Below are 24,303 nucleotides of genomic sequence, written 5' to 3'. Positions count from 1 at the left end.
CGCTCTTACTTGTATGGGTCTCTGTTTGCAAATATAATATGTTCCATCTTATCAAAGACTTAGATAAAACATGTGGAAGACAAGTTTCATAAGCTCATGAAACAAAGTAGAAAGTCGCCACCAGACGAAACTGAAACCGCTGGAATCCCCAACACCCTCTTAGATCTCGAGCTTGCGGATCATGTTATAGCTATACAGAACCAGCTTTCTTAAGCTTGCACCTTCCTAATGATTATCCCCTCTTTGTACAACTCATGTATCATGTTGCAAAAGTATATTTGCATAACAGAATGCTATTGATATAAAACCTGTACAAATTTGTGTAGTGGTTACAGCTTCAACGAATTGCTAGTTTTTACGTCTTTAATGTTTCAACGCAAGGGAGTTCTGTTTCAGTGTTGGAGATTTGTTTACATCATAATTAGCCGTAATAAGAATTTAAATTTGTACATCATATAATCATGTTTAGAAAATGTGATCTTCTGTCAATATATTTTATACATCTTCGTCATTAAAACTTATAATTAATTCTTACTTTATAGGGTGTACTCTTCAGTAACACTCTTGTCTCTCCCGCTATTTAAGTCTGTTACTTGTCATTTTGTAATGCCTCAAATAAAAACTTTTTGTTTCTGCAGGTTAAGTACCAATCAATTTATAGACCATTTATCCAATATATATGCATACGTCAATACATGTGCACAATCAAATCATGTGTGCCAACCACGTTTTCCTTTTTACAGTTTGTTGACTGAAAACTTTGTGGCTTTAGTTTGAGCATTTGTTTCATCTTAAACTTCAACTCTAACTACTCACTAATTAACACACATTTAATCATTTATGTTGATTAAAATCACATAACCCATAAATTTACTTTATTAACAAATATTTCACAAAACATGATGAGTGGTGCGCACCCCCACATAAAAAAAACCATCAATCCAACAAATCATATGCATATGAGGCAACGTGCTTGCACTGATAACCCATGACACACCACACCAAACTCTACAAACCAATACGAGGGGATATTTGCGTAAACCCGCAGCAACGCGCAGACACTTATGCTAGTATATATAATTTGGATATGAGGCTGCTTGCTGGTTGTTGCAGTGTGTTGGTTACTACAAATATTAATTTTATTTAAAAAAATGAAAACCAAATATGTGGAAGCTTTGTTTTTTGAATAATCAAAGAACTGTTGTTTTTTAAAAAATTTACAACTATCTTTTCTATATTTTTATAACAAATAAGCATTGCTTTATGTACCATTATAAACCAGTTTTTGAAGAAGTGTTGCTTTTGGGTATCATTTTACACCGGATTTTTAAACTGTTTTAAATATCTATTGCAACGCAAGGTTTAATACAGTTTTGAAACCGTTATGAATTAAAACACTTTTTAACCATTTAAAATTAACTTTTTCTGTACTAATGTGTGTGTGCGTGCACACACACAACAGAAGGGTAGTAATATTAAAACCGAGGGAGTTGTGATCAATGTTTTATAAACTGACATACTTGATTAGGGTTAAAAAAATAATATAACCAGTTGGATTGAATAGTTCAACATGTAATTTTATATAAAAATTAAAACGTAAGTTTTTGATTTAAAGGAAAACTATAAAATGGAAAAAAAAATGTTACAAACGTCTAGCAATTATTATTAAAAGAACTCAATGTAGGGAAGGGTTAGAAGAGGGTGGTAGGTTTAATCTAACCCATATTAAAGGTGATGAATTATGAAGAAAACGATAGGTCTGCCTAATATTAGGGGGATTCTTCCACCAACCGTGAATGCGTCTATTAAATAAACATACAAGCCAATACTGACCGAAATAGATACATGCATTAATATTTAGTCACAAATACTATATAAAATAGTATTATTTTAAGGGTTATTGGGTCTTTTCATCACTCGGACAGGTCGTGGAATTTAATTCCTGTTAGGCAATAAGTGCCGGCTCCACCTTATTCTCCAACTAATTGAAACACACTCAACGGTCAAGAACATGCAACTAGACCCATGTGCAACTAAACCCATGACTTATTCCATCATTTTTATGCAATTTAAACCCCGTCTTGAACCCAAAGTTAGTTTTCTTGTGAAAAGACCTTATATCTTGCAATTTGTGAAACTGATAAACTCATTCAAAGTCACATAATCCACAATATGGAGCCCCAATTAAATTGCATAACCAACTTCTATTCATCAAAGTTGAGGCATACAATTACTGACTTCGTAATCTAGATGCTCATATCATCAAAGTTCCTTCAAGATATTTTTGCATACTTATACATATATAATTAGTCAATTATTATTATTATAAGGTATGAGGGTGGGTTTTGTTGTTAAATCTTACAAATTGATGAGTTGCATCAGTTGGTTTTAATAGTTAAAATCCAAAGCTTCATGGGGCAAATTGTAGGAAACCAGAAAGCAATTCTTCTTTTTACTGGTTTGTGGATTGCACGAAACAAAAACCAAAATTTACAAACCCCAAAATACCGAATCTTAAAATGATGTCGAATTACCGAAAACGTAGAGCTAGCAAGAGGGGAACTGCCCGGGTGGTTGTAGACTTGTAGCAGGTTGCACGTGGTGGTGCGGCGGTGTAAAGGAAGGGTGGCGAGTTGGAAAGGACGGATCTAAGGCTTAAGTACCCCGCCGATTAAAGCGGGTTTGGGGCATTTTTTTGCACTAAACTCAATTTTATATATGGACTTAGATTGAAGGGAAAACCTGTCTTTTTACGCTTAAACATAATAATTAAAATGCCCATCACATGGTGATATCTGCGTTTATGCCACCACAAACATCGATTCCTGCAAAAACGACTTCCACCACACCCGTGATTTTTGCACTAAACTCAACTATATATATGGACTTAGATTGTATTATGGGCCAAGATTGAAATAGGAACCGAAGTTGTCAAAGTGATATTTTATGAGGGTGTTTGGCTAAGCTTTTGGAATTTGCTTATTTACTTATTTGTTTTATGAAAAACAGAGGAACAATTTATCTACATCTTACCCTCTTTAAATTATGCTAATAGCTATTATATTGGTGGAGTTTTCTTACTTTGTATGATTAATTGATTGATATGTTGAAACTTGTACATCACCGGTAGGCGGTGGGAGATCTAGCATATGTTGAGGAGTAGCACGCACGCCATCCTTCAACTTTCTTGGCAAACTACATTTTTAGTGAAAAATTTTAATATTATGTTGAGGGGTTCCTAAACAATTTTTTTTTTGTTTTGGCTTGCATTGTTTCTGCATTTTTTCGATAGATACGCCACCGAATTCATTAGTGAATATACATTAATGAATTAACAGGTTTTCGATGAGCCAATACAATAGGTTTAAAATCAACGTGATACAAGTCATAAATAAAATTTAAATTCAGTCAACACATATATTTGAAACAAAAATAAAAAGAAACATAAAATATCAACGTGACTCGGTCGTATGAACATGAAGGGCTTGGAGAATTCTTAAAATATCAATAGGCGTGCCTAATTTTGGGGGCTTAATTGTTTTAGGCATAGTGAATGCTAGTATATTGCATGTGGTTGGTCCCGTGCCAATTCTTGAGTGTACTCCGAATTACATTTGTAGCTTTTTTTTAGGAAAATTTGTGGCTTACTTAAAGGCTGAAAATAAGAACACATCACCATCCCATCCATTATAAACATAAACAAATACCCATGGCTTTACTTGTATACTTTGTCATTTTCTTTATATGTTTCATTCTTGTTTCGACTTTAATGATCATATATACACATAAAACAAAGAGAACTGTCATTCCTACAAATTGGCCTATTGTTGGTATGATGCCAGGGATTCTTATAAACGCTCATCGATTCAATGATTATGTTACAGAAGTTATGATACAAAGCCGTGGTACATTCATGTTCAAAGGCCCTTGGTTAAGCAAGATGGACTTAATGCTTACCACTGATCCTTTAGACGTCCATCACATTCTAAGCAAACACTTCAGCAACTATCCCAAAGGTGAGAAATTTCGTAAGATCTTTGATATCCTAGGCGATGGAATCCTGAATTCTGATGGTAAGACATGGGAGATCCACCACAAAGTCATTTTTTACGTACTTAAGAACGCAAGATTTCAGAGTACGATGGAAACAATAACTTGGGACAAAGTGCTAAATGGGCTTCTGCCTATACTTGAATCTATTTGTGAACGTGGCACTGAGATCGATTTGCAGGATATATTTCAAAGGTTTACTTTTGACAACGTATGCAAACTACTATTTGATAGTGACCCAGAAAGCTTATCTCTTGATTTTCCTTACAATCCGTGTTTGAAAGCCTTAATGGATGCTGAAGAAGCTATTCTGCTTAGACATGTTACGCCCCCATGGCTTTGGAAATTGCAACAAGCTCTTAGAGTGGGGAAGGAGAAGAAGTTGAGCGATGCATGGAGAAACCTTGATGAATTCATATACAAGAACATGGCTAATAAACAAAAGGAGTACAATAACATGAACCATGACGAAACATTCGTATTTTTCACAGCGATTGTGAGAGAGCTTAAAGATCAAATCGGCGCCTCTACGGAACACACAAAATTTCTAAGAGACATCTTTTTTAATCTGATGGCTGCAGGAAAAGATACCATTGGTAGTGCTCTATCTTGGTTCTTTTATCTGCTTGCGAGAAACCCAATCGTCCAAGATAAAATTCTAGAAGAGATCTATATACATTTGGATGTTAATGCAGGTAAAAGATGGAACATGAAAGAGTTAGACAAAATGGTTTACATGCATGGAGCTTTATGTGAATCCTTAAGGTTATATCCTCCAATCCCTTTAAACAACAAATCTCCAATACAACCAGAAATCCTTCCAAGTGGCAACAAAGTTGATCAAAACACGAACATTATTCTCTGTTTCTATTCTATGGGAAGGATGAAATCGATATGGGGGGAAGATTGTATGGACTTTAAGCCTGAAAGGTGGATTTCTAACACCGGAGGAGTCAAACATGAGCCATCATACAAGTTCCCTACGTTTAACGCAGGACCAAGAGCTTGTTTAGGTAAGAATATAGCGTTGTGCGAGATGAAGATAGTGGCAACCACAATAATTTACCATTACCACACTCAGTTAGTGGAAGGTCATCATGTAGTTCCAGCAGATTCAATGGTACTTATGATGAAGCATGGTCTTAAGGTCCGATTAAGTAAAAGAAGTGATTAAACTAAACTGAGTTAAATACCGGCTTGGAATAATTTTATTGTATACTGCTTGCTATTTGAACTAAATATTTTATAACCACGATGCATACTAGGGTTCGTATAATTATATTGTTTACTACTTGCTATTGTATTTATATCATTAATGCATATTTATATCATCAATGCAATCCAGGTTTTTAAGTGAGAACAATAAGGTGTTCTTATAATTAAAGAAAAAAATTATGATTATAGATATCTATGTATACTTAACTAGTTTTAGGCTCGTGTATTACACGGGTAATTGATAAAAATTTTAAACTTTAACCTTTAAGTGAAATAAAGTCAAGAAAAATGATCATGCATACTAGATTCGTATAATTATATTGGGTACTACTTGCTATCATCAATGCAATCCAGGTGTTGAAGTGAGAACAATAAGGTGTTAATGTAATTAAAAAAGAATATGAATATACGTATGTATACTAAACTTGGCGGTAACATATAGTAAAGTTTTAAGACACTGATTATATGTTATCTATATGTACATTAATACCATTCTTTATGGGTAAAGGGGAACAATGCCCCTTCTTACTTTAAGCCCTTTGTTCCAATTCCGAGTGTACTAATTTGCGTTGTTCTGCTAGTTTCTCATTAGTCTTTACATTCTCCTTATCCACTTTTTAACCCGTCCTTTAAGCTATTTAAGCTTTGTAGCCAGATCCGAATCGGCTACAAATTAGCAACCATTACGAATAAGCATTTAGCACAATAAATTCTCAATGGACTCTTTCCGACTGGTCCCTTATTAAGGATCATTATAATAATATAAAATAATTGTTACAAATTAAAAATTCAAATTTATATTTAGATAGGATCAAGTTTGTTATTGACCATAGTGATTGTGGATAATTTCATTTCTAATTATCTAATTTCTCATCTTATTTATCCTAACAACTCATGGGTTATGGGTCAAGATAATTTTGACAAATGAGTTATAATTTCGTTTCTAATTATCTAATTTCTCATCTTATTTATCCTAACAATCCATGGGTCATGAGTCAAGATAATTTTGACAAATGAGTTATAATTTCATTTCTAATTATCTAATTTCTCATTTTATTTATCCTAACAATCCATGGATCATGGGTCAAGATAATTTTGACAAATGGATTATAATTTCATTTCTAATTATCTAATTTTTCATCGTATTTATCCTAACAATCCATGGGTCATGGGACAAAACAATTTTGAGAAATGAGTTATAATTTTCATTCTAATTTTCTAATCTCTCATCTCATTCATCATATTGATCCACAGGTAATTGGTCAAAACAATTTATGCAAATATTGTATATAAAAAAATCGATTTTGTAAATTTGAGATTTTAGACTTCTTATTTTTTGTACTATATATTTTATTTTTACATTTAATTTTGTTCATTTCTTTCAAATAATGGATCTTTTTATTTTTATTATATGACAAATCCCGTGTAATACATGGGTTCAAAAGCTAGTAATCAATATAGACAAACCAGATGAAACATATGTGTATTTAATAACCGGGCAATACCCATAATTAAGAGGCAAAATTTATTATACATATTTTTTTAAACACATTTATGTGCAGAGATGGTGGTTACATGTAGGAAATGGTGGCCGGAGTTGCAGAAATGGAGGTTTGAGAAAGAGGATGTTAAAATAATGCTTTTACAATTTTCTTTTAGTGAGTTATTTATTTACTTTATATTTTAAGGGCTATTTAATTCGTTTTTGACTTTTTATAAACAAAAATGTAAAAGGACATTATTGCCCATGACTTAAGTTTAAAAAACAAACGGAGTTATCATATTGGATGAAATTGGCAAGACTTGTTAAACGTGAATGGGCCAGTTGCAAAAATCAAATATTTTGGACTAAATTCGTATAATTGACCAAACCCTAAGGACGTTTTCGGCACTTTACTCTTTAAAAAAATAGGTATGAATATTAATCATCTTAAATATATTGGAATCAACGTTTTTTTATACATAATCTATTTAAACAACTAGGCCAAAACTAATTTAAAAAATTTTAAAAAAATACTTAAAATTAACTTATTTATTTTGTTATAGTTTCCGGATCTTTTATTTTAATTCGGCTAAGTTATTTAAATCCTGGTGGGGCCAACCATACAAGGCTTTGATAAAGAGGGAGGGTAGAACCGGAAATCAAATTTATGTCAGTCCATAATTGTATATTTAGGTGGTAGGACCTAGGAAGGTTCGCTTGCCAAATATGCGAGTGACATCATATATCGCCAATGGGTCTGGTCTCTTTCCAAGAATGCAACTTTGTGTAGGTTGTAACTAAAAAGTCAAGTGTCCCGTAGGCGTTATTTACATCAGTTTTTTTCTAGTAAAGTTAATTGACTGTGGTTGTTGGAACTGTTGATCCAGGTCCTAGCAACACTAGACCAATATTAGGCCATCACTTGACAAAATATTAGGCCAATTAGGGTTAATGTGGTTCAACCACTATTTTTATTTATTATAATAGTAGATATGGAGAATCCCAATTAAACCATTATATACTCCAAACAGGTATAAAATACGAAATGTACCCATACCATATTCGTACGTGTACCCGATTGTACATGTACCTAAATTCAACTACCCGTATCGAATTAGCTATATCGGTACAGGTACATGTACGTGTACGAGTATTTGGGACAAAAATGTTCATCCCTAGATCAAATCATCAACATACACTAAGAGATACACAAGAAAGGAATTTTGTTTGAATACAAACAAATATGGGTTAGCACGACTACATGTAAATCCATTGTAAGGAAGGTGCTAAAGCAATGCAACCAAGCCCGAGAAGCTTGTTTGAGCCCATATAAGGTTTTATTTAATTTGCATACATGAGAAGGAAATTTGGAGTCAACAAACCCTGGCAGTTGTTCCATGTATACACTTTCAGTGAGATGCCAACAAAGGAAGGCATTATTAACATCTAACTAATGTAATTTCCATTGGTTGATGACAACTAAGGAAAAAAACTGTATGAACGGTTGCAGCTTTAACTACGGGACTAAATGTGTGGAAGTAATCAAGACCCAGTATATGACTGAAACCTTGAGCCACAAGACGTGCTTTATGATGTTCAATAGTGCCATCAGAATGAAATTTTGTACGAAAAAACCATTTAGAACCAATAATGTAGCGATTAGGAGGGTAAGGAACAAGATTCCACGTGTTACTTCTATTAAGAACATCGATTTCACGTTGCATCGCAAGCACCCATTGCTCATCGGGAGAGGTAGTTTTGAAAGATTTAGGATCAGAAGAAGCGCAAAGGGCATGATGGAGAGAAAGGTTTAGTGTAAGTGAAAAGTCGGCGCAATGACGTGGTCTAAATATGCCTGATTTGGCACGAGTGGTCATTGGGTGAGTTGACATTGAGAGTGGTGGGGATATTGGAGAGGTGACAATTGGAGGTGGCAGGGGTGTTTGAGAGGTGTCAAGGGATGGTGGGGGTATTGGTGAGGCAAGGGAAGGAGGAGAGCTGCGAGTAGTTGATGTTTGATCAGTAGTGTTTGGAACTGATGTAGCTTGTGTCTCACTATGGATGGTGGGTTGAGAATTGGAGTGCATGGGAAACAATCCATGCATATAGGGCATGGTGAAGATGTAACATCCTGATTTTGATAAGATTAATAAAAGAAATTTCTTTATTTAATAGTGTGTCGTTTATCGGTTTAGATAAACAAACTATAGAAGGTGGGTTTTGACATTTAAAACCTCTTTAGGGGGGGAGACTTGTAACATCCCGAAATTTCTAAAATCATATTATATATTATTTAATATTAATGGGAAATTTTACTCGGGTTAGTGGAAGAATAATAAAATAAGTAGGGGTTATTATGAGTCGGACTTGTGTTAGGTTAAGTAATATGGGTAATGGATCTGGATTAGAGAGGGAGGAAGATGGACCATGGGCTCAAGCCCATGACCCATAATATATAAACCATAATCACCCATTAATCCTTTCATTTACACATATACCATACACTACCCAAAACACACACTTAACCTCTCTCTCATAATTCTCTCTCTCTAGCCGAAACATAGAAGAAGAATCGATTTTTGACCCGAGGTAATGATAGTATGATATTGTAGAGATCCAAACCCGTTAAATCTAGTCGCGAAACGACGAGCCGACACCTTAAACCGTTAAAGTCAAAAGATTCGGATGGAATCGGGTATAAACCGATCAAAATATGAGCTTAGGGATCACCCTAGCTCAGACCTTGATTGAACAGGACGAAAAACAGTGAAAATGGTAGTGAAATAAGCGAGATCTTGCTTTTCTGGCAAGATCCCGTTTTTCCGGCAAATGCGGCGCAGGAGAATGTGTGTACGAGGTAAGGGAATGTATGAGATGACCTAAACCTAGTTGTTAACGGAGACTTAACGAATTAGAAGGTAATTCGTTATGCCATTCGTCAAGGGGAGATAACGAAACAGAAACAGTTCGTTAAGCCTTTCGTTAAGAAATAAATGACGAACTAACCCCAAGTTGTTAAGTAGTTCATTAAAGGATAACTGATGAATGAACCCCCAATTCGTTAAAGGTTCAGGTTCAGTTCGTTATGAAGTTCAGTTCGTTATAAAGGTCCAATTCGCTATGACGACCAATTTGTTATAAGAGCTAATTCGTTAAGAATTATCTAATGAGCCTCCTTCGTTAACGAACCAGATAACGAAGTGGACTTTGGCAGAATTACAGAATGGTCCCTGGACTTGAGATAGAATGATATAATTACATAATAGCCCTTGGGCTTTGATAATTTATGAAAGATGCCATTAAATGTTATCATGTAACGATTAACTAATCGGGTAAAGATTCAATGATGTAAAACCGGCTTAGACGCGTAGGGGTAATTAAGTAGCAATGAGAATGACTAGAGAGGTATTTAATATTTCATTTATAAACAGTTAGCCGCGCACAGCTCAAGAAGGAATAACCATTAACGGAAGAAGTAACCGAATTCAGGTGAGTTTCTAGCCCCATTTCCTTGTTATGTTTTCGGGGCTATGTGCATACTCGATGTGAAGTGTGAATACACTTACCTTAAGTGGTAAGTATATGCTATAGAGGATATACGATTTATTTATGAATTCTTGATGGCGCGTGAACGATCTTCGGATATTGCACGCGTCGCCAAGGAGCATGATTGTTAAGTGGTTATTAGTGTGTATAAATGCTATGATGTGACTTGTTCATTGTATAAATGATGGGCTAATAGGAAGTGTGTTGTAGACAAGTAGAATAAAGTGTGGTAGAAGTGGTAAAGGGTCTACTAAGGGTGTTAGTGGCATGACGATTGTACGTGGTAGGGTAAGCCTATGTATGCCTTCGTTATTAAAGTGGCATGATGAGAGTACGTGGGAGGACAAGCCTTTATGTGCCTTCGTCAATAAGTGGCATAACGTGAGTGCGTGGGAGGGCAAGCCTCCATGGGCTTTCGTAAAAAAGTGGCTAAGTCGTTAGGGGTATTTAAGTGGTTAAGTGGTAAGGTGAGCAGGATAGATAGATGGCTAGGTGTCTTCGGACATGTATATAAATGCATGTGGTGGTTGTATGGTAATTTGCTTGATTAACTAGAACTCACTCAGCGTAGCTGACTTTTAGTATACATGCAGGATTGAGCGGCTGGCATCTGAAGATGGAAGAAATGATGTTTTAAATATGATATTTTATATTATGGTTTTAAGGAAAAGAATAAATGTTTTGTAATAAACGGTTAAAGTTTTATATTCCACGAAAGTTTTAATTAACTCTTATTTGTAGAACTGTGTTGATGAGTAAATCCGACGCTAAAGTAGGTCCTCGGGATCGGGGTCTTACACTAAAAGACATGTTTTAAGTTATGTTTTAAAGACAAGTTATGAATGTTTTGTAATGAGTGTTGATGTTTTATCTATTCCGCGAAAGACTTAATTAACTCTGATATTTAGAACTGTGTTTATGAGTAAATCCAACGTCCTAAGTAGGGTACCGGTAACGGGGCCTTACAGAAGATGAAATCGGTTTGGCTAAAGTGAAAGGAGATTAGTTGCTATTAATTTGTTGGGCTGTGAGAACTTGTGTTGTGACTTAGGTTAGCAATATTCGAGGGATTGTTAGAAATATAGGTGGAAACAATAGGCGTTGCTGGATGTGCACAAATCGGGTTTTTCAAATACCCAGTTCCGGATATGGAACCGGGTTCAGGTATGATCGGGTACTGGAAAATCGGGTATTGATAATACCAGGGTCAGGGTCAGGGTCGGGGTCGGGGTCGGGGTCGGGGTCGGGGTCGGGGTCGGGTTCGGGTTCGGGTCCGGGTATTGTCTCTAAAAGCCATACCCTATGCGTCGGGTTCGAGTCGGGTATAGAACCAGGTATTATAAAACCGGGATTTGTATGGTAAACTACAAATTGTTTTTAAGCTGAGAATCGAGCAGCAGTGCATATTTCTTTTATGTAAGATTGGTTTCAAATTTGGATTTAAAATTTTCTCATATGCATTTGAACTCAGGAAAATATGTAATTTCTTAATTATCTACAAACATTTTGTATAAATATTGCAAACATGGAAAATACATATTATAATATCTTGGTGTTTAGCATTAAATCATTAAAGTTGAATATAATAATTATAATCCATATGTATAAGGATTTACTATATGAATTATCTGTCATTTGTTTATATGACTTTTTTGTGTAGTATAAAAGATTTAGCAATAAGAAGATCAATATATAGTTTTCAATAAATTGTTTCATAACTCTGACTAAAATTTTTCAGAAATATAAATTTTATGACTTGATTTATACTTCTTTTATATATTTATATATATTTAATTTAATATGTCTTAGAGCACTCTCATCTCATCTCCATCACTATGTTTATAGTTACACTAAAAACATCACATTTCTCTCTCATGTTCAATAAAATAATATATTATTATACATTTATCATTACAGTTTCTTTCTCCTCTACTCACAACAAATTCAACAAATATTAGAAAATAAATAGGGGCAAACAAAGTTTCACCAAATTTAATCAATACATTCTGTCTCTCAACGTCCTATAATTTACCCTCATAAAGGCACCCATTAATTTACAAATTCCCCTCACATAATTATAGGGGATGAGTTGAGAATGCCCTTACAAGATAAATTACTTAATTGAAAGCATTCAATATTTTAAACCAACAAATTTGCTTCAATTCCATTCCACTATTTTCGTTTTCCAAAAATCATTTATGATATTGAAACATAGAATATCGTTTTCATCAGTTATTTACATAATTTTAATATTCTATTAACTTATTAATTTTATTTTTACACAAATACAACGAATTAGGGGTTATGTTAGTGTTACATGTTGGTTTATACATAATTAAAGTGTCTATATTCAAAATAATAAAGCTAAACACAATTTTTTTGAAAAAACATTATTGTTATAAGATTTATTATTAAAATATGTTATAAAAATCCATTAAGATATCAGACCTTAATTATAATGTAACTTAATAGAAATATTTATTATTTTTATTATTTATTTTTTGTAATTTAATTATGCTCCTCATTATATTTCAAGGATATTCCATTTTCACCATAATTTAAAAAAATAGTTAATCTGGTTAAAAGTCATTTACCATGCTTCCATAAAATCCGAAATCTTTGCTTCATTTTGTTTCTATAAGTTGTTAATATTTATATATATAAGATTAGGATAATGTGAGAACCATTTTAAAATTGAGAACTTTGAAAACCATTTTGGATTACAAAAAAACACTTTTTAAGAAAAATAAAAAAATAATAAAACAAAAAATAACGCAGAAATTAAAAAAAAGTAAAAAAAAACCAAAAATTTTAATTTTCATCCCAGTTTCATAAAAAATAAAAACAAATATCAGTTTAGCAAAATTATACATATATATATATATATATATATATATATATTGTAACAACTCCGTTTTACCAATTTATGTTAACTAGAAATTAATTCCTTCTGTACCTTCTCCACGAAATCGCCAAACTTAACCCTAAATTAAATTTTACATTGCAGGCCGGCTGATAGGGATTCTGGATCGTGTTAGGGCGACGGGTCTTATGTTCATCGCTTACTATCAAATCCTCATCATATCTGGTAAATGAATTATGTATCTTGATCGTCTTAACCCCAATTTCGTTAACCCTAACTTTAATCAATCGCATATAACACTGATTGATTGATCTAGGTTTTAAGGTTTTATCAACTGATTTGGGTTCGAGAGGTTATACATAAAAGGTTTTGTTTTCGTGTTTTAAACATCATTGCTGCTTGGCCTGGTGGCTGTGTGGGTGCGTTTTGATTCATTGCATCTCGTCCAGGTCTCGGGTTCAAGACCCTCGACGCACATTTTTATTTGCTGTTCTTTTCTTTTTCTTGTTTTTGTTTACTTAAAGATTTTGTAGAGTATTATAATCAATATTTAATATAAAATAAGCATTTTTTAATCAAAACCGACATCTTGGAGTCTGTTGTTTGCCAATCTCGTTAAAATCTCTCGTTTATGTGTGCGTGTGTGTGCGCGTGGGGTACTATAAGTATATTTTAATAGTAATAAACCACTGTTATTTTATTTGAACCAGACACCATTTTTGGAGTTTCCTTGTCGTCAAACACCTTTAAAATTTTGTTTATATTAATTTTATATATATATATATATATACCATCCTTTAAAAATTGTAACAATTGTATTTTAAAAGTATTAAGTTTATTTATAAAACCAGATTTTCGTTAAATAGTCCAAGATATATATTGTACGATAAATATATATATTTTAACGTTTGTCTTAAATTATTTAATATATTATGGATTATATTTATATATGTACACATCTATAATTGCGTTATAGTTTATTAAATATTATTTAAATAATCATATAATCATTTCAACAAATATTTATTTATTTAAACTAATAGTAATGATTTCATGATAACCATAACCGTAGAGCTCAATCGATCAATCAATAACCATTTTAATCACAACATAACCCAAATAACGTTGAAATCTCAAATTTATTATACGCATTATCTCATTTGTTAATAACTCATAATGTTAAATTATGTTAAATCATTTATAACTAATTTATATTATCCTATTTAACTAGGAATCCTTGCCGGTGTATCCCGAAGGGTTCATCATTCACACATCATCACTTTTATTTTGTTCATCCGATCAGGTGAGTACCACATTCCCCTCTTTTACTCGTTTTCTCACGTTTTGGGGACATATGCGTAAATTGTATTCTCATATATACTTATACACAAAACTACAACTATTGTTTTATGTGTTAACAACTTATACCTTTCTTGTTTATGTGCTTATATGCTTTACGTGAACCACATTCGGAGAGGTCCAACATAATCTCATAATAGTATGATCATACGCCAGTTGTTATAGCTTTGTGATTCTCGACATCTCAGTTATACCTGCTCATTTGTTTAATTTTTTATTCTCATATGACTTGTTGCATTACTTATTTTTACATATAACTGGTGTTCTGCTCACTCAACCTTGTCTTGAGAAAACTATTTTATTTTGCAACGCATATATAGGTCATCGTATGATGTGAAGTAATTGAAGTGTGAAGATCACTTATGTCACACCCCGACTTAGGGCCTAGGCGTGTGACCAATAGGTTGTACATGTTTTGTAAATACATTAGAGTTGCGGGTTTTATTTTAGCGGAAGTCTTTAATTAAATATTATTATATTGAAAACTAGGGTTTGAATACCCGTTTGATATTTCAAATACACTTCTTTAGAAAACATAACTCTTTATAATATTTTGAAATAAAATATCTGAGCCACCAGATAGCATCTAATTACTATAACTCCAATCTTCTATTTCTTCTTGCTTGTCTGTTCTAACCTTTCTTTTCTCCTGTAAAATGGTTAGAAAATACGTCAACACACAGCTGGTGAATGACGCTGATTCTTTGAAAAATTCTTTTCAATACCTTTGTGAAACCAACAATAATACCTTTGTGACTACTCATTAGGCACCCAACTAAATTGGGATCAAATTACCCTAAGTACCTTGTACAATTAATTATATACACAATATCATTTCTCTGAACAGTCCCATAGACTTCCAGAGGCATGTTGATGATATGAAAGGCCTCGAGGAAATGTCGAGTCACCATGTATGAATCGATCCAGACACATGTATACTCTTAATCAGAGTGTCCGTTTCTTATTATTGTAACACAAGATTTTAAGGATTAGTAAATCCTATGCAAACATTCGGACTCTAAAAGAGTTTGTAAAAGGTTTGGGGCGTATTCACCTTTTCTGTTTATAATCAGTTTCTGATACTGATTCCTGTTTCTTTTTTCTGCTTCTTGACTTGTTACCTCGGACCTATAGTACGAGAATAACCTTTTGTATAAATAACTAGATCAATGATCTAGCTTCAGACCTTTAGTTTGTTTTGTATAGATTTTAACCATGATAAAAACATTTGTTTACATAAAGCATTTGGACCTTTAGTCCCCTTGTTTATTTACCAATTATATACTACGTTTCTTTTTCAGGAAGAAACGTCTATACTAAGTTTCTTCTTCAAGAAGAAACATTAATTTAACTATACTCTTTGAATATTATATTTCTTAATAATAAAGAAATACTATTTTGATTATACGCTTCGTATGTTCATGATTACGTTTCTTAATTAAGAAGAAACTATATTTTGACTATAACCTTTGATTAAGAAAGGTTATATAATACTTAATTGTAATCAAGGTTCAGGCTATACCTCCGACTATGGTCTAAGCCATTTATAATAATAAAATAATAACTTAGGAAGAACCCCTACCTTGCACGGGTATTCGGAGTTAGATATTTCTAACTTTATACGGGCAGCACTTCTATTCTATATCGCGTATTGAGCTTAAACCGTCAGAACTTCGGAGCTTGGCACGTACTACGAGACTGACACGCAAACCGAGGTGATATTCAGGTGTCACCGGGTCATGCACGTACTTTGAGGCGGAATGTCGGTTTAATTTGGGTGGCACGTACTTCGAGGAAACTTCGGGTATTGACACGATTTACGAGGTGATATTTGTCGGTAGGTGGCACGCAAAACGATGCTTGTCACGTAAAACGGGGTAGAGAGAGTGTAATTTTTTTAGAGAGAGAGTGTGAGAGGTGTGAGGGAAATGAGCCGTGAGGCTCCCCTTTTATAGCTGGTTTATGGGCCCATCGCGATATGCGATGGCCCCTTCTTCAACAGCGTCGCGTATCGCGACGCCCACCTTTCTGAGATCATGCCACGTATCGCCACGTGGCCTGACACGTGTCACACGGAGATGACACATCTGCCACGTGTCACACGGAGGTGACACGTGTTGCTGAGTCACAACCGACCATCGCGATACGCGATGGCCGTGTTCTTGAACTCATCGCGTATCGCGATGGGTCCCTGGATATCATTTTTCATTTTTGGTCCATTGTCTTTTATAGCTTGTCACGTCTAGGTCTAAATCTCGTTATCCAAAAATACTAAGGAGACTCTTAAAGTGCAAAGCGCGTCATCAAAGCGCCACATTGCGCCCAATGCCCTTCGCCATCGCCTTCGCCTTCGTCATCGTCCTCGTCCTCATCTTCGCCCGAGCCCGTGCCGTGCGCGTCGGGTGCTACGCATCCTCCGTTAGGACCACTAGGTGCATGCTTGGCATAAAAGAATATAACTATGGAAACTTTATCTCTTATAAAGAGCTTCCATTTCTTTACCACTTTCCATGTGAGATGGATTACATTTTCCTTATTTATACCCAAGTGAAATGCTTCCACTTTCTTGCATCCTTCCATGTGGGATAGAGTTTCCTTTTACTTATTTCCTTCATGTGGGAAGACTTAACTTAAGAAATATTTTTATTCCCTTATTTTTCTTATATTTCCTTATTTACTATTTTTCCATGACTTGTCTTGAGATTATTTTTGATCCCTCAACTTTCCTAAGTTGTCAAATTTGGATCGAAATTTTGGGGATGTTACAACTTAGGGATTTATGCTAGAAGAAATTTAAATGAGACAATATTGTTTATGATTTTATATTTGATTGAAGCTTTATTTGTTTATGAGATATTGTAATGAATAATTGTTTTAATGGAAATTATTAAATAGATATTGAAAGTTATAATGTTTCATGATAGTAACCTTGAGAGCTGTGACAATCAGTTCACGCCCCGACATTTCCGCCGTAGGTTGGGGTGTGACACACACACACACATATATATATATAATTCTTATTTTTTTAATTTATACATGTTATTATTTATACACGTATATGTGTACAATTAAGATAAATGATAATTACATATGTGTATGTAAATCAAGATTAATTAAAAATATACATATGTGTATATTTTGGTTTTTTATTTATTTATTTTATTTATGAAACCAGAATGAAAAATAAAAAATTTGGTTTTTTTACTTTTTTATAAATTTATCTTTTTAGTGGTATATATATTTTAATATTTTTAAAGGGTTTTTTTTTGGCAAAAAATGATTCTCAAAGTTATTAATTTCAAAAAGTTCTATTAGGATGCTCACCATTTATTTATATATCTCGATTAATTAAATATCTCAACAACTTTCCATAATATTAACTAATAACATTAGGATAATTATTCAAAATTTAAACACTCCTTATCCAATACTTTCAACTTGGGGTGTTCTTCAGGTTTTGGGTTTTTCGGGTCGGGTTTATTCGGGTTTCAAAGTTTTAAATCTAGACACGAAAGCCAACCCAAATCTCTCACGGTTTTTTCGGGTTTTTTCGGGTTTTTTCGAATTGGGTTAATCGGGTTTCGAGTATTATAAGGAAAAAAACTACATTGCTAAATTTAAATGTAGCATATTATTCTTTTCTCGTAATGTAAATAAACCGATAAGAAAATAAAAATAAACCGATAAAACATCCTAAAAGAGTAAAATTTAACAAAGTTCAACCATAATAAACAATACCAACATAATCGTCTTCAGTATGCCGTGATTAGGGTGTTGGATTATAGTTGATTTTAGTCATAAGCTGAAACATTAATACTCCCTCCGTCCCTTTGAAAGTGTCCACATTTCCTTTTTAGTTTGTCCCATTACAAATGTACACTTTTAAAATTTATTAACTAATTTCCAAGTTTACCCCTACACAATGCAATCATTCAAACTTTTTTAAATTTTGTCTTTTTATATATGTCAAGGGCATTATAGTCATTTGTTAAGCAAGAAATATAATCATTCAAACTTTCTTAAATTTTGTGTTTTTCAAACCATGACACTTGTAGAGTGACGGAGGGAGTAAACAATAAACAATCGATTGATAATATGTGGAAAAACAATCGATTTGGTCAGAGGTTAAGACTTAGCCTTTAAAACCTAAAAATATATATGATTTTAAAACTAAAAGTTGATTCGGGTTGACCCAAAACCTAGAATTCTCTCTCAAGAACCAACCCAAATTTATTCGGTTTGGGTTCGTGTACGGGTTCTCGAGCTGGGTTTCAGGTTCCGGGTAAGGGTAAAAGTAACAACCCTACTTTCAATTACCATAAATAAGAATCACTACCTTCACTTTATGCAACTTTAAATTTTCTACTGTTCTGCTAACTCTGAATAATCACTATTATTTGAACATATATTGAACATACATTCCAATTAAATGTTTGGTTACCTCATGGGAATGTAATGAATCATCCCTTTCTTTTGTTGGTAGGTATGAAAAAAATATAAAAATAAAATTAAAATGGTAGTGAGTGGTGGTGGTGGCGGTGGGAGTGGTGGCGGTAACGGTGGAGGTGGTGGTGGCGGGTAACAGTGGAGGAGGTGGTGGGCAGCGGTGAAAGTGGGCGGCGTGTGTGATGTTGGGGCGATGATTGATGGATGCGGCGGCGGCTGGAGGTGGTGGGTGGTTGGCACTGATGGCGATGGTTTGTGGAGGTGTGTGGTGGCGGCGGTGGACGCCGATGGTGGTGATTGGTGGCAGTGGCGGCGGTGGTGGGCAGCGGTGATGGTGGGCGGCATGTGTGATGGTGGGGCGATGGTTGATATATATGCAGCAGGTGGCTGGCGGTGCTTGGTGGCTGGCACCGATGGCGATGGTTGGTGGAGGTGGTTGGTGGCGGCGATGGGCGGCAGTGGACGACGATGGTGGTGGCTGGTGGCAGTGTCGGCTGCGGTTGGTGGTGGTGGTGGGTGCTGATGTTGGGTAGTGGTGGTGTTGGGAGGGTGGTGGAGGTGATGTAGGGTGAAGGGGGGAATGGAATGAAAAAACATGGGGAATGTATGAAATAAAATTGAGGTATTTTAGAGGGAATAGAATGGACTAAGTAATGGGTCATTCCATTCCTTTAGTCAACCAAACACACTATTTTCCATTCCCTCAAAATGGATCATTCCATTCCGTCCTCCATTCCTACATACCAAACGTTACCTCAAAGATCTTGACATCATCAAACGTCTTATTGGCTTACCTAGCATCGGCTCAAGATTTTGACTAGGAAACTCCCAGGCAGTTTCCATTGACATGTATATTATTTATATCAATATATGCTTGCTATCTTATGTTTACTATCTAGTCAAGAAATTACACTAAAATGGCACTGAAAGTTTTATCGGCTCTAGATGTTGCCAAGACACAATATTACCACTTTAAAGCGATAATAATCGCAAGTATGGGTTTATTTACAGACAGTTACGATTTATTTTGCATCCCTTTCGTCATGAGGATGATAGGAAGGATATATTATCCTGAGATACATAGAACCGGGGACCAGACAAAATGGTTTGAGGTTCCTACCGTCATTACCTCTACGATGATTGGTGTCGCGTTAATGGGGGCCGTGATTGGTCAACTGGTTTTCGGCCAGCTTGGTGATCGTGTGGGCCGTCATCGTGTGTATGGAGTTTCTCTAGTGATGATGGTGGTGGGGTCTATTGGATGCGGATTATCACTCTCTAAATTGTCATCAATGGTGTTTGTGAGTCTTGGGTTCTTTCGGTTCTTGCTTGGGATCGAATTGGAGGCGATTACCCTTTATCGGCCACTATTATGGCGGAGTTTGCCAATAAGCAGACTCGAGGAGCGTTTATTGCTGGTGTGTTCTCCATGCAAGGGTTCGGGATACTTTTGAGTTCGCTCATATCCATGATTGTGTTCAGCGTTTTTGAAGCTAATGCTGACGAGCTCAAGCTAACGAGGCCATCCGAACTTGCACCATCAACAAACATTTCCCGGGTCCCACCAGAGGCGGACTTGGCGTGGCGACTCATTCTCATGATTGGTGCAATTCCAGCATCTATGACTTACTATTGGCGGATGAAGATGCCTGAAACGGCACGGTAATTTTCTTTTGGTGCTGCTAAACGTATCTCTTTTTACAACTGCCTCACAAGAGTACTTTTCAGTCACATGTATATAGATCATTTTTGACATGAAGGTTTCTTTAAATACTGCTTCTACAGGTACACGGCATTGGTAGAGAAAAACACATTACAAGCAGCAAAAGACATAGGGAAAGTGATGAATGTACCACTAAGTACAATCCAGGAAGATGTAGAGATGATGAACACACCCAACACTCGCACATCTTTCTCAAACACCTACCCTTTTTTCTCACGTGAATTTTTCAGACGACATGGTCGTGATCTCATCGCGGCATCCATAAATTGGTTTCTCATCGATATCGTCTTCTACAGTGTCAACATGTTCCAATATCATGTATTTGGAGGCCACATGACTCCGAAGAGCCACATGAATATATACAAAGATGCATTGCAAATAGCGAAATTCCAAGCACTCGTTGCAATATGTGCAACGATCCCTGGATTTCTTACAAAAGTTTCATTGTTGCTTAAAAGTGGGCTTATTCAGATTTCTAAATAAACTAATCCTCACCAAAAGAAACTACAATTTATATTGTTAACTTGTTTCTCTATTAGAATCTATTGGTCTTTAAATATTGACCATAAGCATGTAAATTTCCTAAAGGTTTCTAAGGTCAGTGGGAGCAGTAGAAGTACAAGAGCCGGGGGGAAGAGAGTTATAAAATTTTACTCCAAATTTAGCTCCAATTACACCTCTTGTACACCATACTGCACCAACTCTTACACACTTAGAATCCTGAAAATGATAGCAACCTAACCAAGAGCTAATCCATAAAACCGAGACTTTTAAAATTACCCAATAATCAACTCAAGAGGCCATCTAGGTTTTAAAACCTACTAACACTGATGATTATGTAACCTTCCTAACTAAAGTTGAAATGGATGTTGGAAAGTTTAATGATCCTACCCCTTATAAACCATTAGCATCAATCATAATTGACTCCATAAATCAGGCTAACATTTTGAGGTTTAATCACCTAAGAGTGTTCATAACTAAACTAAATTCCAGTACGAAACGTTAAGACAGTAAGAAGCACGATTGATTATTAAAGGTTATATTTAAGGATAAACCAATTATCAAATAATTTTCTTACCTATATTACAAAAGATTTCTTTAAGGATCATTATTGTTCTAGTAGCTTACAATAGTTAAGAGCTACATTAGATGAACATTAAAACAACTTTTCCTAACAATCGACTTACATATTTATATGTTCATAAAACAGCCTAAAAGTTATAAACTGAATGTCAAAGAACATTTAGTTTATAAGTCAATAAAATCCATATATGGGTTAATGCAAACATCAAAATATGATGAAATATTTATACAATTATTTTCATCAAAAACAAGTGGATTAATGTACCTACCTCAAAATGAGTGGGAGCAACTAAAAACATACTTGTCCTTATATTGATGACATTCTTCTGACAAGTATATGTTACATGAGTCAAAGCATTTTCACACATACTTTGATATTATAGATCTCAGAGATATTCCTTACACATGTAATAAACAGTATTGCTCTACTTTAGAGGATAATGGGAACACATAGATTATTTCCTTATGCTTCATTAAGTAGAAGCCTTATATAAGTTCAAGTCTATACCCGTTTAGATATTACTCAAAATTGCAACACATCTAGATTAATGTGAAGCATCTAAAAGAGTACTAAGATATCTTTAAAAGAAACGAAAGACTTAATTTAAAAGAAGAAGTGAGAATTCAAACCGGTAGATTACTTTAAACTTTGTCATATTCAAAGATAAGAAAATGTAATTTTCGGGATATATTCTTATGTCAGTAGACAAATCTATCTCATGGAGGAGTCATAATGAACCGATAACAACAACCTAAGTCATAACGACCTAATATGTTGATTAATTACAACGTTGTTGTCAATAAACGTTGTTGAACATTTATTAGTGGACTCATAAGTTTTTATTAAACTCCATATAAATTATATATTGAAGACTTATTGTGATAAAGTCAGCTACCATGTTTTCTCAAACAGTAACAGTTTGAGAGGTGCTACATTAATTTTTAATATGAAATTAATTATTCGTTTATGAACGAATTGAGGAATCTAAATTTTCGTATCGAATGCATTCATGATATACTTAAGGATCCGATAAATAAAAGTCTCACCCATAAATATTATGAAAGCGCTTATAATAATGACGGGTTATTGATGACTATGCACAACGTACTGCATATCATACTATGAATGATTAACTATTAAATTTCCTCATCAGTTTTGATTTGTATGTCTCTTAATATGTTCTGCATGCATAATGACATATAAACGAATTATTATACAAATCAAACGTTCTGAAGGGCTTACTTGAAAATTTTGATCATAACTACTTAGGTTTTAAATAAGGGCTGAAGTATTATTAATGAGAGTCTTGAGCTGATGTTCAATTCAATGACTGTATTTCTCTGCTTCAGTTTAAGTTTAAAGCTAAAATGAGTGTTAACTCCTGATCATGCTTATCTAATACTCATAATAAATGATTACTCGGCCAGTGGGAGAATGTAAGAATAACATATAATAATATATATTTAAATATGACCATTATAATCATTTATATTATAATAGATCAAAATATTAAATATACCTTATATATTAGTTTGGTAATTGTTGATGTGCCATATTACCTATAATTAACTAATAAAGGGTTTCCCCTTGGGTGTATATATAGAGAGAATAAATTAACATCATAACCTAATCACACACACATAACAATTTTGTGTGCCTCCTCTCTCATAAAACCGGGTTCCTCTCAAGAACCTAGGGGTGTTCAAAAAGCTCGTGGTTCGCTCGAAAAAGCTCGATTCTAAATGAGCTCGGCTCGACTCGGCTTGATTTCTGAACGAGCCGAGCTCGAGCCAGGGTCAGCTCGGCTCATGGCTCGGTTTTGGCTCGACTCGTGAGCTCGGCTCGTTGGCTCGTTTAGATTAAACCCTAAATTAATATCTATATATAGTAATATCATACTTATGCGTATATTATGTCACTCGATACCTAAAACCTTATAAAACAATAACGAAAATAAAACATATAAAGTTCTAATTATTAATTTTTTATAATATGTATGTTAAAATTATATTTTTTTTATCTTTTATATATCCAAATTTGTAAAATAAGAAATTCAGAAATTCAAAAATAAAAAAATTCAAAAAAATTAAAGAAGACCGGCTCGACGAGCTCGATAGCGGCTAGAGCTTTAAACGAGCCGAGCTCGAGCTCGATTTTCAGCTCGATAAAGAAAACGAGCCGAGCTCGAGCCAACTCGATTAAGTTCGAGCTCGAGCACACTCTGGCTCGGCTTGACTCGGCTCGTTTACAGCCCTACAAGAACCCTAACACCATCCTTATGTATACATCCTAAAGGGAAACTCGACCAAGATGACAAACATGTCAACTATCTCATACTCTGCTGTGATTATTATTCTCCATGCTGTAACAGGTTCATAAGTTTAATATTTTTTATGTTTTATATTACTTATATGAAGAAGTGACCAACAATTAAAACTCAGACCAACTCTCCGACCAATCTCCGATCTCCGGAGCATTCAAGGCATGTCGGTTACAAACGTGCATTCAAAGGCGACCTCAAGTTATGCCCACGT

General features: G+C 34.5%; 2 pseudogenes across 1 annotated transcript; both read left to right on the top strand.

The window, feature by feature from the left end:
- The first annotated feature begins 3,667 nt into the window (after positions 1-3,667).
- Positions 3,668-5,224, top strand: LOC143555421 (alkane hydroxylase MAH1 pseudogene; annotated as a pseudogene).
- A 14,633-nt stretch (positions 5,225-19,857) lies between these two features.
- On the top strand, positions 19,858-21,168 carry LOC143555431 (putative inorganic phosphate transporter 1-9 pseudogene; annotated as a pseudogene). The gene is made up of 2 exons (XR_013139200.1): positions 19,858-20,624; positions 20,748-21,168. The product of XR_013139200.1 is annotated as a putative inorganic phosphate transporter 1-9 pseudogene (transcript).
- Positions 21,169-24,303: the final 3,135 nt, after the last annotated feature.

The sequence above is a fragment of the Bidens hawaiensis genome, unplaced genomic scaffold, assembly GCF_021521415.1.
Source record: "Bidens hawaiensis isolate Kalapana, Puna unplaced genomic scaffold, B.hawaiensis_p1.1 tig00018131_1, whole genome shotgun sequence".
NCBI classification, from domain to species: domain Eukaryota; kingdom Viridiplantae; phylum Streptophyta; class Magnoliopsida; order Asterales; family Asteraceae; genus Bidens; species Bidens hawaiensis.
Note: the sequence above shows the minus strand (reverse complement) of the source record. Positions and strands in the feature narration are given on the sequence as shown.